The 19179-nt window shown below is 45.2% G+C and overlaps 1 protein-coding gene across 2 annotated transcripts in view; it reads right to left on the reverse strand.

Annotated features, from left to right (window-relative positions):
* RPAP1 (RNA polymerase II associated protein 1) overlaps positions 1-8024 on the reverse strand; it is a 47897-nt gene extending 39873 nt beyond the window's left edge. Inside the window, exon 1 of one of the 2 annotated variants that reach the window (XM_079309164.1) lies at positions 7989-8024. The gene's annotated coding sequence lies outside the window, so the exon portion shown is untranslated. The remainder of the gene's footprint in view (positions 1-7988) is intronic. The other variant, XM_079309162.1, reaches the window with a different exon arrangement.
* Between the last annotated feature and the right edge of the window lie 11155 nt (positions 8025-19179).

Raw genomic sequence — 19179 nt, forward strand, 5'->3', positions numbered from 1 at the left:
GGGCTGAACTCGGCAATGGTTTCCCGTGCACCCCATGTGCACAGCTCAGTTCTCCCACCTGGACAGTAAGGCAGGGAGGCCGTGGCAGTGGCTGCATTGGAACGTGTTTGGGTGGAGTGTTGGGACTGCTCAGACTGTCTGACAACTGCTTATGGCTCTGAGTCAAGGCAGCCACGAGCCTTTTCCCTCCCTGACTCCTCTCCCTGGCTGCACAGCTTCTGTGGCCACACACAGTGTCTCTCAGCATGCAGGTGAAATGAGGAAACAATCTTTTTTGCCACAAAGACATAAAAATATACTCAGAATGTATTTAGTTTTAATTACTGCAAGGCAGGAATACTTCCCATCAAAACTGCCAGAGCTCTATGTATCTTTCCTTCATTCCATCAATTATTTACCTTCAGTTTTAATAATACAGATAAGGATACTATATATAGCTTATGCTCTATCAATAAATCATGCTTGTGTGTCTTCATGTTTATCCTGTAAAATTATATATAAGTACCAACATATTTGCATGGATTTGCTAAGCAATTCTTGCAATGAAATTTCCAGCAGTGCATGTCTTGGAGTATTTGGTGGTGAGCTCAAATATTCCTCACTCAATGGGAGTTATTTTATGAGATTTTTTATGAGATTTTTTTATGAGATTTTTTAAATTTGATTTTATGAGGTTACCAGTCCTTTCACAAGTCCCAGCAAAATCCTTCATCCCCTTCTTATAGCTCTGTGCTGATTTAAAACCCACATGAGCTGCTCCCTTTCCCCTGCCCCCTTCTGGTAGTGGAGGAAACACTAGAAGAGATTATAAATTGGAAACACAGTTTACTAAAAAATTGTAATAACCACAACAATATTAATAAAAAGAGTGTACAAAAGAGAGAGTCTTTTACCCACAAAAGGGTATTCACCACAAAACAAACAAAAACATTTCCCAAAGACCACACCCAGTGTGGTTTTCCAAGAGAAAGGCAAAATGATGACTGAAAGGCTTGCAATTTAACTTTCCCCGCTCAGACCAAAAACAATGGAAGAACAGGGACAAGGCAAAACCCGGTGGGACATGACAGGGCTCTGAAGCAGGTCAGAGGAGCCTCCTCCTGGGCCTGACTTTGTGGGAGTGGGACTGGAGAGCTTGGCAGTTCCAGCAGCAGCTCCAGTGGCTGCTGTGGTCACACAGCCTGGGCTCCACATGGCTCAGCTGGGCTCTGCCATGCTGCTGCTTTCTCCCCTTTCTTTCTCTTGGAAAGAGCTCACCAGCTCTCAGGCTCACTGGTGCTGTCTTTGAGCACCAAACCAGAAAAGCTACAGCTCCAAGCATAGCAAAAGACAGCCACTCTTCCACTTCCAGCCCCTGGCTTCCTCCTGATCCAACCACGTTCCTGCCATGACATGAATGGTACAGAATTATACAGTGCTAGAAACTCTATCCTTTTCCTCTATAACCATGATGAACTCATCACAGTTTGATGTGGCTTTTTGACCTGCCATCAAACCCAAGAAATCCACACAGTATCATAATGGCAATGCACACAAGCCACTTTCCCCATCCCATAAGTCCAAGGCACTTTAGTACATGAGATCCACGATCCAGGCTCAGTCCATCAAACTAGTCCTTGGGTTGCATGGCTTGAAACAGTTCTCCCGTTTGGTCAGCAATCTCCTTCATCTTCTGACGAGCCTCTTCTATGGTGGTGGTGGCATTATGGACAGTGACACAGCATTCTCCATCTGTTAGGTTTAGCATCCCACACACTCCATTCTCTTTCAGCAACAACACATCTAGGGCTAACCGGTTCTGCAAAGCCGTTTCCGATGCCTGCTGGGCCTGCACATTCGGCTCCGTGAGTGAACGTCTGGTCCACTTGCTTAACACATGGACCTGCCTAGTTAAGTTCTCCAAGACATACTTGTGCTGTTGGATAACTCCACTGGACACAAAAAGTGATTCTAAGTCTAAAGCAACATTTTGTCCCCATGTATTATAATCAGGGACTTGAATCCCCTGAATCCACCCTTTGGCATCTGTTGGATTGTGGATTTCTCTCCGCACTTTGTGGTTACGATAAAGTGTATAATTGAATGTTTTAGATGGACACATGGTAGGAAACCCAATAGTACACTGGAGTCCAGCCATATCATACATGTTCAAGTGGGAATACATTTTCCCATCTGAACATGCCCATACCGTTCCCCTTGGAGCTGGATATTTGGCTTGTGAACACTGATACACATCACCTTGGGGAACCTCCTGCTCTTCACTACTTGAATTCCAGACCCTGCTTCGGTCAGGGCCATGTGTAATGGGAATGCCACAGGACAGTGCTGTCTCCGAATTCTCGTAAGACCCATTGCATCGGGTGTCTTGGTTTAGATAGCCATAGTTGGGATAATCCCAACAGGTACACATGTCCCGGATAAAAGTCCTCAGCTCTGAGATGTACCAGGTTTCTATAGGCTCACCTGCTCCTGTGGTACAATCTAATATCCGGGAACAATTCAGAAAGGAGGTCTCTGATTTACTTTGGGCAATGCTTCTATGGTTCCTCACTTTCCAGCAGATGCTCTCTCCATTAGGTAGTATGGTCTGATGGTCCTTACAGTCTGATTTCTCCACTTCCCATTCTATTATTTTCCCTGTGGGGGCCCTGGAAGCCCATTGTAGGGTAGAGACAGGCTCAAAGATTTGTTTCAGAGACCAGGCCCATTCATAATTTGTTCGGTTAACTTGGTGCACGGTTCCTGGGTTATCAGGGATTTGTATACACCATCCTGCATCCCAATGTAAATTGTACTCATGTTCAAAAAACCCACTCTCAGCAGGAGAATCCCACCATGGCACCACAGTGCAAGGGATAGAAGTGACATTTTGCAATGTCTCAGTAGGGTTGGTGTCTAATGACTGATAGCATGTCTGATTCCATAGATGGCTCCAGGTGGAATCACGTGGGAGCTGGTAAAAGGCATTCTTGTATTCTACCCACGTGCCATTTGAATCCCATTGTTGTCCTTCCTTCTGGTCTAGGAACCGGGACTCGACCACTCCCCAGGTAACATTTCCTCCTGCTTTTTTAAGATTATCCAGTTCTCTCGTTAATATTTCCGAAAAATTTAACCAAATCATCATAAATCTAAACCCCTCTGATGCAGAGTTGGGGAGGTTAATACATATTCCTTGATTTGTATGATTCCAAATATGCATAAATCCTTGTATCAACTCCCAAGCTAAATTTGGTTCAGTACTCTGATTCTCAGTCGCTTGAGACAAAATAATACATCCATAACATAACAATAAAAACTTTTCCCAAACCATTTTTTTTCTATTAAAAAGGCAAAATAGGCTTAGAAAAATGAAACTAAAAAATACACAAAATGATCCGTCCACTCAAATGTTGAAAGCATAGGTCCAGCAGTGGATTTCAGATAATCTGTAAAACATATACATGCATAAAAACAAAACATGATTAAAAGGAGGGAACAATCCACCACCTGGCACACAAGTTCAGTGACTTTTTTAAGGTCAGGGGTACCAATCCCATTCTTGGTAATGCTGCCAAAACCAGTTGTCTCAGGTAATGAAGAGGATTTGTGGGGTCTTTAGCTTCTTTTGTTCCAGGGAGCATGGGTGGGGATTGAAGACAAAAGGCTGTGAGTTATGGGCACCCATTAATTCCCCAGCAGCTACTGACTCTATGTACCCCACTTGACATCCTCTTGCCCATTCAGGTTCATGAGGTTTCAGGTTCCTCTTCTGGTCCATTTTTGCATTCAACAACCTCATTTGTCTAGGGGTAGCATGGAGTGTGAAAGATCCATCAAATTCCTTCATCCTGTGCCCACCCTTGAACCACTCCGGCAGTAAAGTGACTTCTGTTAGATTGGAGGGACTGGGGCCATGGCAAATAATTAAACCACAGCTTCAGTCCCTTTACAGTGCTGTGCCCTGCTGCTCTTGCTACTGCCTCAGCTTGAGTGAGTTCTGACATTATCTCCACCCTGACTTCAGGACAGGCCCTATATAGTCCACCTGCCAGGTCTCCCAGAGGTCTTTCCCATGTAATTAGTGAAGGGATGCCTCTTGCAAGGGGTGTTGTTTCTCCAGCCCTGTACAACACTGGCCACAGACTGAGATGACAGTGTTACACAGGCCTCCAGTAACAGGTCACCCTCTGTTACCAGCTCCCTTAAAAAGATCCTTGAATTACTGAATGGCCTCCCTTGACATGTAACCACTCTAGCAGATGTTTCCATTTTTCTTCTACCTTTACTGCCACATCTGCCACACGGGTCAATGAATCTACCTGATTATTCAACAGGTGAGCCAGATTATTCCTCTTCTGGTGGGCAGGATTTCATCCCACCAAGAAAACACGTTTGCTTAACAAGTTTAGGATGTCTTCCCATTTCTCTCACTGCCATACTAGCAACTCAATAGATTGCCCACAGGTTTTGAATCACAAAATGGGAGTCAATTGGTGCATCCCTTAAAAACACCATAGGGTTTGTATAAATAAACACTGGTTCTTTAGTGTCACCCTCTAATAATTACCCTGCACATGGCTAGCAATTCTCCCATCATTCTCCCCTTGTCACAATTCTGCCCCCTGAATCAACATGCAGAAACACTGTTTAGTATTTCCCTCTCCTTTGGAGGATGCCTCAGTGAACCACACACTTTTCAGGTGGGGCTCAACCTGAGGGATGGGTTTTAAAGAAGGGAGCACTCTGCTCCCTCCTCTATCTCAGGCATCTGGCAGTGATGATGTAACTGTTCATACCACCTTCTTATTGCTTCTCCCTGTGCAACCCCCACACCAGGAGAGGTTCTGGCCAGTACAGATTCGAAGACCTTGAAAGGTCTCACTAGAATAATTGGTTCTTGCCATATGACTTTTTCAGCTCCCTGTAGAGCTAGACTAGCCACAGAGACACTTCTATCAAAGTGAATTAAGTTTTTAGAGCTGTGCAAATAAACCCTGACAGGGCAAGTCAGACCTTCAGGTTGCCATTGCCACATATGCATTGATAATCCATGAATTGCAAAGCCCCATTTGATATAAAGTGGATCTGTTGGATACATTGATCCCAAAACCTGTTATTACTCAGCCTCAAATATTAAGTTTTAAGAATTCTGGAGTCCAGTCACAGGTGGACCTCTGGTATATTAAATCATTATGAGGGCAGGCTATGATGGAGAAAGCCAGAATGTGTTTTCTCCAAATGACCAGCAGGACAAGGGGACATTGTAGCTCCTTCTTCTATCCAGGAATTTTAATTTGCTCAAGGCAAGTCAAGGCTGTGGGATGAACACAGAAGTTTCTCCCCTCCACCATACTCTCAGAGCTTTACCTCAGAAAATGGGGGTTGCATCTTTTCTGCTGAAATCTGAAAACCTAAATTTTTAAGGTGAGAAACTCTGTTTGGGTTTATCCTACTATTGTGGAATTGGGGGTGCCCACCAATATATAATCAATGTATTGATCTGCTTTAACTCCCTCCACAAGCATCACTACAGAGCATGCCATCTTCTCCAGATCCCAGCATTAACATCCCTGGCAGGATGCAAAAGACAGTCCACATAGATTTGAACAATGCACACCCTGACTCTGTTTGCCCTCCTTCTCATTCAGATCTCCCAAGTGAAAAATGTCTTTCTTCCTGATGTGGACCCCCTAGTTTAGTTCTCTTTCACTGGCCCCTTATTGGCAGAAGCCAATTTCCATGTATCTTCATGCATAATATTTCCAAGCATCTTCATTCAGTGCCCAGGCCAGTTTGGGGTTGAAAAACAAGGGTGAGATTATACACACTTTCACCTCTCTGCACATGACAACTCACCAGGAAGGCAACTACACCACCTCCCATCTACCAGGCAAGAAAACATTGGTGACTACTGATTCCCAGAGGCTGGGACCAGCAATCCATTTCTTACAGGCAGCAAGTAAACTGTTTGCAAATACCTTTCATGCTTATTTCAGTCACTGATCAGCACTAATGCTGCAGACTTGGCACCCTCCTACCCTCAGTATGTTGAAATAGTTTGTGCATATTTAATTTCTTCCACTTTTAAAAACCCAGAAGGACACAGGCATAATTTATTGAGAAGTTGGAAAGGAAAGTGGACTTGGATTTCTAAAACTACAGTTATGTGCCATAGGGATAGGCAGAATACAGGAGAAAATGCAAAGCATGGAAGTAAATCTCTGTCCCAATTTCACACAAAAAGAGTTCAACCATTGTGCAAGCACAGCCCTGAAGCCATGGTTTCACTTGTACTATCACCATAATTGATTGTAAAATATGTGGGGAGAAACTTTGTGGGAAAGATGCTCAGACACAAGACTTACTGCCTGTAGAATTCTTGACCTATATTTGGAATATTTATACTGTTTTCAGGGATCTCATTCTGTACCAAGGCTGGTTAAGTGAGATGCTCTTGGTTCTAAGAGAAAAAGGGGACTAAGCAAGATTTTTTACATTTGTTTATTGGTTTTATGCAGGGCATTGGTGTAAAACCATCAACCAAAGGCCATTTCAGGGCAGAAAAGCAGTAAGGATCACCTGGCTACTGTCAAGGAAGGGACTAACACAAAAACACTGGGGACCTCACTGCAGCTCTGACTGATGCTGAGAATGCAGAAACTCTCCCCTCCAGCCCACTCCCCTCGCAACAGCACAGCAAAAACTGAAACCCCCACAGACAGCTCCTTCTGTTTTTTGTGTACTCCTAGCATAAGCACACACCTACTTGATGTTTATTTATGGAGCTTGCTGCCACAACAGGGCTCCCACAGCCAGACTTCACTTGCTCAGACCCTCTCTGATAACCATAAGGAGCAGAACATGCATCCCAAACCAAGCCTTCCCCGCCCTGCCACCACAGGCTTCACAGCCCACAAGAGGAGGATGCCTGCTCCAACAGCCACAAAACACACAGTTGGAAGCTAAGGGAGCCAAGGCTGCTGCTTAGCTCTCTGCAAGAAGCCTCCTCCACACAGGGCTCTACATGAACCTGTCCAAGTCTCTCCCTACCAAAACAAGTAATCAAGAAATACAGCACATCTTCAAACCACCTTTGTTTCTCTGGGAAACTGTCAGCACAGGGAGACAACTAAGCAGCCATTGTTAATGGGATTGGATCTTCTTTCAGAAACCCTTTCCTCAAAGCTTTTGTTTCAGTACACGTGGGACCTGCTGACAGAAGCAATGTAGGGAAAACACTCTGCTTTCCTCTCAGGGCACCTTTTCCCATGTCCCATGGAAGCCAATGCAGCTCATTAGCAACACCCCCTTGGCTGTCAGGAATCATCATTCCTGCCCAGAGCTCAGAGAAAACATTCAGGACACATAACAAACTCCTGAGGATCAGCACTAACCCCAGCACCCTGCAGCCTGCTTACCTCCAGCCTTGCAATGGCTACTTAAAAGCCCACCAAACACCATCTGTGTGCCCAGAGGGACCACCAGCCAGCCAGCATAAGCCACACACTGAGACATTGTCCTAGAACACAGCTGAGGGATCAGAAACGCTGTCCAAGGTCGGTGAGCACTTCTACACTGCACAATATATCGACTGTTATGTGTGCACACTATCACCTGCTGTTGTACACCCTGTCTATATTAAAAGCCTCACAAAAGAGTTTTCTGTCATGGTCTGGACCTGCCTGAAAAACCTACCAGCTCTGCAGGAAGTTTTACAAGCGTGGTTGGGACGAGAGATCTCAGTTAGACTAAAGCACAAGAGCACAGAAGGCATCAAAGGCACAGATTGCTTCGAGGGCAAAGACCCACTTCTGAATCAATTCAAGTGTGAGCCTGGGCAGGAAGCTCAGGGCACTGAGGGGCCCTAAGCACCAGCGCAGCACCGGTGTGTCACAGCGCACGGCGCTTACTTTACAGACAAGCGGAGCTGCACAACGCTCTGCCAAAGGCTCTCGAGCAGCAGGTTTAAGCTCCGAGGCACCGCTGCCCCGCTGGGCGCCACTCACCTGCGCCGCGCCGCGCCGCTCCGGGCCCTCCGCCCCGCCGGGCGGCGCTTCCGCCGCCGCCGTCACTTCCGGCCCGGCCCCGCCGCCGCGGGCCGTTCGACTCGGGGGCTCGGGCTCGCCCTTCGCCTTTCGACGCGTTCAGCACCGCCCCGGCTCCCGCCCGCTGCTGCCCGCTGCTGCTGCCCGCTGCTCCCGCCCGCCCGGTGCTGCCCGCTGCTGCTGCCCGCTGCTCCCGCCCGCCCGGTGCTGCCCGCTGCTCCCGCCCGCTGCTGCCCGCTGCTGCCCGCTGCTCCCCGCTGCCGCCCGCCCGGTGCTGCCGCCCGCCCGGCTGCTCCAGGGACATGCCGCCGCCCGTGGGTTCGCCCTGCGCTGGTGCGGCCCAAGGCAGCTTCCCAGACGCGTTTATGTCAGCGCAGGAGCCGGGCCGTGCCATTAGCGGGGGCCCTGCCCGAGCCCGGAGGTGTTTGGGGAGGGGAGATACACAAAGCGCTGTGAAAATGGCTGTAATTTATTATTTATGACTGTTTGCTTGTTTGTAATACGTGCCAAGATTTATTAGAAGCTATGGAAGAGCTGTCAGAATTTGCAGAGCTTTGATTTTTATGTTGGTTATTGATTTTTGTTCTTAGTCAACTTTCAGCCTTTTTTTTCCTGGGCAATGAATCCTCCGAGCGTGAGAACAGGCACAGATCCTCGATGGGTTTTGGGCTGGAGCAGGTGGGCTCACTCTTTGGGAAGGACTCACTGCAAGGTCTGTGGAAAATGGGAAATAAAACTCTGGGGGGTTTTATCCCTTCAGAAAGCTGTGATAATAAAGCAAAATTACAGTCAGGGACAAGTTTTACCCATTATAGTCATTGAAAGCACTTACATCTTGGAAACAAAGATAATCCATCCCATCAGCAGCCAGCCAGCCTTAACTGTATTGTCAGGGAAACAGTACTGTGATTGACTCATAAAGAATTAGAATGAAAATTTCAATTTTTTAAATGCTGGGCAGCAAACATCTCCCTCAGCTTTATGTCTTGTGATGAGGAACAATGTTCCTGACATGGTGAAGTTGACTACTGCACTATTTTAGGTCACTGAGCACTCCTTGAAGTAGGAGTCAGTTTGAAGATGCCCCATTAGGCATGCTACATAACCAAGAGTGACCCTGATTCTAACCTTGTGATCAGACATATGATTCTGGCACAAGTGTTTGAGCAGTTTGAGCAGTTACTGCTGTTACTCTGGTGCACTTATAGATGCTTCTAGAAGGAGGAATAAATAGATCTGCTCTTAATTACATTTGGAGATTTGCAGAAGGGAGCCTCGAGAGTGTTTGGAGTGCTTCTCCAGTGCTGCCCTGCCAGACTGCAGTTCATCAGCTGGTGGAGCTCTGCTTTGCACTCCCTGAAGCAAAAGAATTCATATTAAAGTCAAACCTACTTCAGAAATAGCAGTGCCTGACGAGAAATGGAGTGTCAAATTCTCTGTTTCACTGAAAATAACTGTTACCCTACCACCACCATCTGCCACTTAATATTGCTGTTTCAAATTTACACTGGTTTGGGATGCAAGAAACACTTTGACATAATTGTGCAGGTTTCTGCAGTTAAACTTCAAGAGCAGGAGCTCTTCTCTCATCCTTTTTCTGTGGAGCCACCCACCATCCTGATGGCTCCAGGACTGTTGCTACTGCCGGTCTGGCTGATTGAAGTGAGGAGTTTAATGTATCCTTTGGCACCTTGTTGTCTTTTGTGATCACTGCTTCTAGGTCAGGTGGGGCTTCTGCAAAATCTGTTGAAATCAAGAGATTGTGCCTCTGATTGAAGGCAAATGAGAAATCAAGGCTTTAGTTTTTGCACTACTCATCTTCAGGCCAGGCATCAGAGCATCACTGGTTTTACTAAAGGGTGGGGCAGATGCAGTGGTGCAGGTTTAACACTTCTCTCTCACTTCTGGGGCTGAACTTGGCAATGGTTTCCCGTGCACCCCATGTGCACAGCTCAGTTCTCCCACCTGGACAGTAAGGCAGGGAGGCCGTGGCAGTGGCTGCATTGGAACGTGTTTGGGTGGAGTGTTGGGACTGCTCAGACTGTCTGACAACTGCTTATGGCTCTGAGTCAAGGCAGCCACGAGCCTTTTCCCTCCCTGACTCCTCTCCCTGGCTGCACAGCTTCTGTGGCCACACACAGTGTCTCTCAGCATGCAGGTGAAATGAGGAAACAATCTTTTTTGCCACAAAGACATACAAATAGAATGTATTTAGTTTTAATTACTGCAAGGCAGGAATACTTCCCATCAAAACTGCCAGAGCTCTATGTATCTTTCCTTCATTCCATCAATTATTTACCTTCAGTTTTAATAATACAGATAAGGATACTATATACAGCTTATGCTCTATCAATAAATCATGCTTGTATGTCTTCATGTTTATCCTGTAAAATTATAAGTACCAACATGCTTGCATGGATTTGCTAAGCAATTCTTGCAATGAAATTTCCAGCAGTGCATGTCTTGGAGTATTTGGTGGTGAGCTCAAATATTCCTCACTCAATGGGAGTTATATTCTGAGACTGTGAAAGGTTGTCAGTCTTCTCACAAGCCCTGAAAATCTCTCTCATCCCCTTCTTCTACCTTGCCACAAGTCAGTTTCACATGCCTTTCTGCAGCATGGTTTTGGTCTTCCAAAGCAGAGAGGCAGGAGTGCCTGCAGCTGAATGCTTTCTCATTGGATTATAATGGGGATCAGAACTACAAAAACAATATGGCAGTGGCCTTGGTGGGATTAGAAAGGTAAATCTGCAAATGTAGCAGTATTATCTGTGTTGCAGAGATGATAAATATTAAGATGCATTGTTTAAAGAGCAGGTGACCATGGAAGCAGGTAATTACTCTGCTGAGAAGACAGAAACTGAATCTGAGAACAGAGCAGCATGGAGAGCAGCGTGGTGAGCAGCACACAGGTCTGCTGGTGAATGGAAAACAAATTATCATAAGGGATCAGTTCAAGATATAAATCTTACTTTTGTTACCTTTTTTTAAAGCTGAAGTATTTTTGGGTTGGAGCCCTGGCATTCCATGACAGCAATACCCCACTGTATAAAGGGCGTCCCTGGGACTAGGTGAAGCAGGGATATTTAAAATCAAATATCTGCTTTTTCACCAATAAAATCTACACATCCGTGCTCAATGTGAAGTGATGCAACCATGTAAGTGAGAGGAAAGGATTGTGTATTTTAAAAAATCAGAACAGCAGGGTATTTACTCATCACTAGTAATGCATCTGCCAAACATTATGTTGTCTTTTGACAGCATGGGATTTCCTCTTTGTTGTTTTTTTTCATCAGTTGTTTCTATAGAAATGCCATTTTTACCAGACTAGATGAAAATATCCTGAAATAAAACACCTCTCAAGCAAATACAGATATTTCTTGCTCAGTCTATGTATTGTATCCCTATCATACTGGGTTTTCCTCTCCTTTTTACAATATCCAAATAAAAACTAGTTAAAAGCGAGTTACTGTACACCTGGGACTCCAGAAAACAGACTCCTGTGGAAATTGGAATGGGCAGTAAAGCAAATGTATTTCTCAAGGCAGGTAACTCAGACACTGCCTCTGAAGTGTGTTGCAGGTGAAAATCCATATTTGCACAGATGGTGAATGCATTGTCAGTGACAGTCACTGCTTCACAGAAGGCTTAAATGAAAATGGTCTTGAGCTGACCCTGCCTAACAATGCCCTCTGCCCCTGCTGTCAATGAGGAAAACATTTCTGAAATCCAGCTTTTCTGAGCTGAGGACAGTGTCTCCCTTGGCTGCTGGTGTGGGATGTATCTGACAAAATCTGAGTGATGTAGTCAATGCATTCAAATCCGCTGTCACAGACTTTAAGAGAAGCCTGTCAAAGTGCCTAAGCCTGAGATTTCAAGCAATTGGAGACAGTTTAAAGCACTGGATATGCTCACGTGATTACCCTCCATGGCAAATCTCCTGAAGAGCTGGCCATTTTATTTGCATTAGAATTTGTTCCTTTCTTCTTTTCAGGTTATTTACTGTTGTATCATGGGGAAAATCTTACACCTTTGCACCGGAACAGGATGAGAGTGACGTGTACATGCTTTACCCAAAATCCATCTGCACTAGTCAGCATATGTACTGAAAGGAGTGCCAGGGGAACCTCACCTCTCCCAGGCTTCAACTCTCATCCCTTGGGAAGAGCAAGCATGGCCTCTGCAGTGCTCTTGCTTCAGGGAGGGACCTATATGAGGGCAGGTAACAACAGGACAAGGTGAAATGGACACTGACAGGAGATATGTTTAGATTAGATATTAGGGAAGAAAGTTATTCACTGTGAGAGTGGTGGGGCACTGGAACAGGTTGCCCAGAGAAAGTGTGGATATCCCATCCCTGGAAGTGTTCAAGGCCAGGTTGGATGAGGCTTTGAGCAACCTGCTCTTGTGGAAGGTGTCCCTGCCTATGGAACTAGGTGATCTTTAAAGGCCCTTCCAGCCCAAAGCCTACAATGACTCTGTGAATATTTGAGGTAAATGCCTGCACAGCAGCAGTTCCTACTGCCAGTAAGGAACCAAGCCTGAAGTACTCAACTCTAAATAGCTGTGCTGGTGCAGCTAGATCTGCCAAGAGTTCTTAACAGTGATGATCACAATGTCCTGATGATTTAAGTGATCTGGCAGAACTAACAGCAGTCCCACAGAGTGAGGTTTTCACCTTCATCTTTGGAAATGTAAAGGGCTGTGATGGGTAGCTCTGCCTCGTCTTCTTAAGTACTTTTCCATGGATCTTTGTTAGGCCAGAGCAGGTTTCCCATTTCCTTAGGTGCCATGTGAAAAGCTGTGTGTTCCCAGAGGAGCATGCCAGTGGCATACATTTCTACTTCTCACATGGCAACACACTGCTTCACCCAGATTTCTGGTAGAGAGAGAGAAGCAGCCTAATGAGAAACAAAAGGACAGCTCAGCAAAGTGGAAGAGATACCTGGAAGAAAGGTATTCTAAGGAAGCTACCAGAACTATTTATCACATGAAATATCCATGTGATATTTCATGTGGTTCAGACACATGCTGCTTCATCACTTTAAAATTCTGTTGCCACCATATAAATGGAAGAAATTACTTTGTCAGTCTTCTAGGGATAGGAGCTTGCACCCTGTATTTCCAGAGGCTCAGTGCTTGTGAGGTTTGGTATATGCATGGCAGCAGGACAGGACTGTTCTCTCACTGGTGGTATTTGGAAGTGAAGCCAGCAGAAAGCTTCACTTGTACACGCTTTACTACCAGGTTGGCATGTAGGCATCTTTGTAGAGTACTCTCTTATGCATATTTTTTGCCTGACAAGTTCTCCTCAGTGTTGTGGGTTGTTTTGGGTTTTTTTTATTTATTTTCGGAGGTATTTATAGCTATTGTGATCTCTCGTTGCTTAAATTAGGAGCAAAGAAGATGACAGTGACCAAAGTAAAGCTCACTGGCAGAGAATGGCCCTCCTGTTAGTGGCAAGTAGTACCATACCATTAGCAACACTGATATTTAAAAGCCCTTTTATTCTGCAGCACAGTTACAGGAGAAATGGCAGAGATCACTGCAGTGCTTGCTCAGTGTCATCCTGTGGGAGCACTGATTGCTCAGGTGCCTGCGTTGCACCTTTCCATTATGGTTTGTCACTGACAGCCATGATTTTTAAAAGTCAGTTTGGCACAGGACAGCAACCCTGAGTGCTGGCAGACTGCCCTCTGGACACATACAACAGCAGCAACTGCCCAGCTTTCTTCCCATGGGAAAATGTTGGTAACTTTCCAAATTATGGACTTGGCTCTGGAATGACACTGACCAGATGGCTGTTTTGCATCAGAAGTTATGAGCTGTGGAGGTTAATGGGTGGATTTGGGCTTCTGAGTTCAACTTGGGATGGAAGTGGACCAAGCTTCATGATAGTTAGTTATTTCCTGATAAGAATGAAAGGTATTTCCTCATCTTTCAGCCACACATGCAGTATTTTGGTGCTTGGAACTGTTGGTGATTTGCCTGGCCTAGGATTCCTCGTCTGGTCAGCTGCTGTGCCTGAGAACCTCTCTTTCTTAAAAAAGATAACAAAATATTGAAACAGATTCTTTCATTGGTATTCCCTTTGACTTACAAAGCCCCACAGTGCTGTGGAGGAAAAATCTGGGGGCTCAAATTTGTCATGACTGTCCATAGCACCCCATTAATATTGAGATGTCTTTACAGTATTTGTAAAAAGAGTTTTGTCCTCATTTTCTCCAAGACATTTTGTGGACAGAACCTGGCCAGCATTAGGCTGAGCTACCAAGTCCCACTGAAAAGCAGGGTGCATCAGCTCAGGCTTGGAATGACATGAGCAGCAAGCACCAGCCCCAGAGGATACTGGTGGACTCTCATAGACATGACTTTGCTGCTGCCTGTCTCTCAGAATATGTCCAGTTTTGTGCAGGTCTGTTCAGCACACCTGGAACAGGAAATGTCAATACCTGCAGGAAACAACACCCTTGTGCAAAGAGAAGGGCAGAGGCACATCTAGATCCCTCAAGGTGCCCATGGCCCTTCCTGTCCTATCTGGGATTGAGAGTCTGTTCCATCAGTGGAGATTGATGATGAAGAAGAAGAAAAGAGATGTTGGATTCTGCTGCAGTACAGCAGAGGAACAGCCTTTGCTTACTCCTTAGTGCTTCTTGGGAGCAACTCAAGACAATGCTGTGAGGGAAGATTAAGCTTTTGGTGACAGTGATTGGAAAACAACTAGGAAAGATTTCTCAGGACTTAGAGGCTGAAAAATATGGGAAACAAGTTGAGGCAGGGGGATAGTGATTGTTCCGGTACTGGAAATAGCACCTCAGAAGGAGTAAGATAAGGGAAAGAGAGAAATAGGAGACAGGTGCCAAATTTGAAAGACACAAGCCAGAGAAATAGATGAGAGGAGAGAACATTTCATTCTGAAAAGGAAGAGCGAATGTCAGTGCAAATTCTGGCATATCTGTGCAATGTGGCAGTTACATTACTAAATCTAAAGATTGAGCATAGGCATCACTGCCACCAGGAAAGAGATGGCAGGAGACAGGGCACAGACATCTGAGAGAACAGGAGGGAGGCAAAAAGCCTAGAGTGTAGATGGGCTGTTAAATCTCGGGCCCCTCAGAACACCAAGCCTGCTGTTTCCAGCAGGGGCGCCCCTGTGCCAGGGTGGCACCAATACCGCCCAGCTCATTTCATGCTGGTAATTGGAAAGGCATCACATGACAAACGGGCTGGTGGCTCGTCCCACTGTGATCCTCAGAGCTGTGATCATCACAGTCATTGTCAAAATGCCCCTCAATATACAGCATCCTTTGTCAGCACCAACAGATCAGAGCATGCAGAGACTTCACAGCCTAAGAGCCAGTATCGCCTTTGTCCTCTTTTCCTTCAAGAAGGCAATGAACTACAAGCACTGGAGGATGTAATCCAAGTGCTAATAAATTATTGATGTCTCCCTTCAGCTTTTTACTTACTAAAAGGATATCAAAGCTCATTTTGTGAATGGTCCAGACGGATTCTCTTTTGCTATATCCACAATTTGATTCACGAATATCTCACTAAGCGTTAATATTGAAACAACATGGTGTTCTCTCTTTACAGGTTTAGCAAAAATAATAGACATGTTTTGGATTACACAGGCTCATAAATAGATATAGTGATATGACACTTGTAACTGAATGGAAGTTTGATTTTGTAATTTTAAAAATGCAGAGCTTATTATTAACTAGGAATACGCTTCTTTTTTTCTTTTTTTTTTCTTTTTTTTTTCTTTTTTTTTCTTTTTTTTTTTTTAATATTGAAAGCATGTTGGGATCACAGTATCTAGTTCTTACAGATAGTTTGCACAGTTCTTTAGCAGGACATACAAGTCATAGGATGGTAAGACATACTTTATATTTAGCAATAACTCCTCTCTTCCAATATGCCTATTTGCATAAGGGAACTAACAAGCCATCTGTATTGGAAATAGTCTTTATATTACTGTCAGCTTTGGGGCAGTATGTGGCAGTCCCTTAACAGCATATATTAATTTATGCTGTTTTTGGAGCAGCAGAGACATCATTTGAAGCCCTCATACTGCAGTTTTCTGGATAGGAGCCTCCCCAGAAGGCTTAGTTTTTCTCTTTCAATAAAGTGTTCTGCAAGTTTTGGTGGCCAGAAATGCTCAGAATCTTCATAGTTGTCTCATTTTAAAGACAGACACCAGGCTTCCAAGTATATCTTAAAAATGGTACCAGATCTTTGCCAATTTTGCCCAAATGCCTTCTCACTAAATAGTAGAGCAAAATTCTGCCTGCTAACTCAGTGCAATGGCCCAGTGAGCTCAGAGAAAGGATTATCAACATTTTTACAGTGGCATGCTCTGAATGACAGGGTGCTGATCTTAAAGTGACACAAACTGCAGTTCCTGACTGCACCAGTTTCTTCTTGCTCTGAATAGAGGCAGCAGAGCTACACATGCATGTTGTCTCTGTTCCTTGCTGGCTGTTTAGAAAGATTGAGTGACCAGGCACAAAGCCCAGAAGAGAGAGCTGATTTTTGCAATATGATATACATATTTTGCAAGCCAGACCACAAACTGCTTATCATGTTTTTGGTGGTATATACATAAATATTCATAATTAATCTGTGTTAGAATAGAGTATAAAGCTTCTAAAGAACAAAAATAGCTCCTGCAGGCATCTCATCGCAGTGACACTGATCCCCTGCAATTCTGAAATTTAAAAGTGAGCTTCTTTACATAGATTTTGCAGTAGTCTCTGGAATTCAAGCTTCCTTTTTTGCCCTGATCCTTCAGTTTGTGAGGGCGACCTTGATAGCAGAGATTGATACCTTGAATCTGGAGCTACAGATTCAGAGGTGGAAACAAAGGCACCCGCTGAGAGATGACATTTCCAAAGCTTAAATCTCAGGGATAGTAACCTTCATTTTCCCTTCTCCAGATCTCTTTCATCTCTAGGCTTTTTCTCCCCATGTTTTGGCTTCAGGTACCAGCAGAATTCTGATGGTATGGCAGGTGGGAAGATGTGTATACATGTGCCTTCCAGATTGAAAGCCTGAATTCAACTGGGGGCTACATATCCTCAGAGACAGCTTCGTCTCTTAAAGGAGGGAGGGCCAATTAGCCAGTCCTTGGGACTGCTGGCAGCTGTAGCCAAACAGCAGTCAGGATTGGTTTAGATGAAATAAATCACAGTTTATTCAACATCAAAAACAAAGTGACTGTGGAAGCAAAAATAAATTCATGAAGCTGTTCAGACAGCGCTGAAGTCCAGTGGGTATTAGATGTATTTAATAAATAAAAGGAACCATTTGGACTGGGATGGCAGACAAATCTGACAGGCTGAGCTCTGCCAGGTCTTTGTTTTCTGTCCTTGTCTGACTCAGCTTTTGAATATGATGCTCTACTCCTGGGCTGTGTGGCTTGCCAAGCTGACACCTTTCTGGTGCACAGCCACACCCTGCTGTCTGTACAAATGGGGGCCCCATCTTCTGAAAATTGTCAACCTTTTTCCTTACTGAATGAGGATGCTTCTTCATGCTGCCTTGTGATACACTAAAGACCATTTTTTGCTATCTCCCTTCATGTTGCCTTTCATTAGGGCTTTTTAACAGACCTTACAAATAGAAATTTGGCAGAAATATAAAGTTCACTCCCAATCTCTTAGTGCACAGTTTTCTGGCTTGGCACATTTCCCTTCTAACCACAACACCTCATCATGCCCCAGCACCTATTCCATAGCATATTTAAGGGTCACTAAAACCACCTAGACAAATAGGTATGAGCTGACAATAAAGAGCACTTTTAATATCTCTCTTGCTCTGTAGATCTTGGTGGTATAGGCACTCCTTATGCATTCTTTTGGGCTCCTTTTTGTGTCCTAGATGTAACCCACTCCCCCCCAATCTGCTACTATCTTATCCTACAGAGATTTACCATTCTACCACTTACAGAAAGGAAATTTAGTATTTTAAACATGCATTCTCATGTGGTTTGTAGTCTCTTCCACTGTGCATCTCACAGCTCCTCTCCAGTTCTTAGAGAAGTAAAATCCAGACTGCTTTGGACGTGTATACTGGATGCAGCCAAACAAGTGTCATTTCTGCCAGAAGGAGATGTCATCAGGGGAGGACAAGACACAGGTATCTGTAGCTACAGTGGCAGTCACTGCACTGAGGTGTAAGCCAGAGACACATGAAGCAAAGGGAGTTTGTTAATTGTTTCTCATGGGCATCTTGCACCCCCCAAAATAGGTAGGTTTCTCAACGTGGCATCAGCCAAGACTTCTCCAATGAAAGGAGTATCCTAAAATTCAGATTTTGCAGAGCCCAATACTTTTAGAAAATCCAGGTTTTGGGGTTTTTGCTTTATGCATTCACATACCAAGCACCATTCTCTGCTCTGCAGTCTTTCTAAACAATCTCTTATGCAGACTGAGTGCCTTGAACCTGGAGTGGCATTTTCCAGAGCAACATGCCTGAAAAAGCACCAAGCATGTTGTGACAGGAGTTGAAGTACGAATATTAAAGTGAAGGTTGATGCTTCAAGAGTGTTCACTTGCCTGTTTGTAAGATTTTTATGAAGGATTTAAAATATATGCTGCTCTAAGGCACAGAGATGGAAATGGATCGAATGAGGTGAGCCTCACAAGAGTGTAATGAAACATGAAGCAAACATGCCAAGGTAAGATGGTGCAGTACACCAGTCCTGATCAGCAGGAGAGCCTATCATGAATGGATGCGCTGAGCACAGGATGCAGCAGGAGGAAGAAATACTGACGGGGCAGGGAGTTTGCAGGAGGCAATGGGGAACAGCCTGTGCAGAAGGATGAAACCAGAGGAGAGGCTCAGGGCGCAAAGAGGGCAAGAAGGAGCAGGAGCATCTGGGTGCCTACATTTCCATCGCTAACTACTCCTCCGAGAATGAGGAGGTGAAGGGGGGCGGCAGGGCCGGGGTGCGGGGACAGCCCCACAGCTCCGTCCCGGCGGCGCTGCCCTCTGCTCCGGTGCGCAGCTCCAGCCACCAAGGACGGGAGCGGGGCATCGTCGGGCCGCTCCGTGGGGGAGCGCTTCCGCGGAACAGCCTTCCTCCTCCTCATCCTCCTCCTCCTCCTCCTCCTCCTCCTCCTCCTCCTCCTCCTCTCCTGCCCCTTCT

The sequence above is a fragment of the Erithacus rubecula genome (genome assembly GCF_903797595.1).
Source record: "Erithacus rubecula genome assembly, chromosome: 6".
NCBI lineage: Eukaryota > Metazoa > Chordata > Aves > Passeriformes > Muscicapidae > Erithacus > Erithacus rubecula.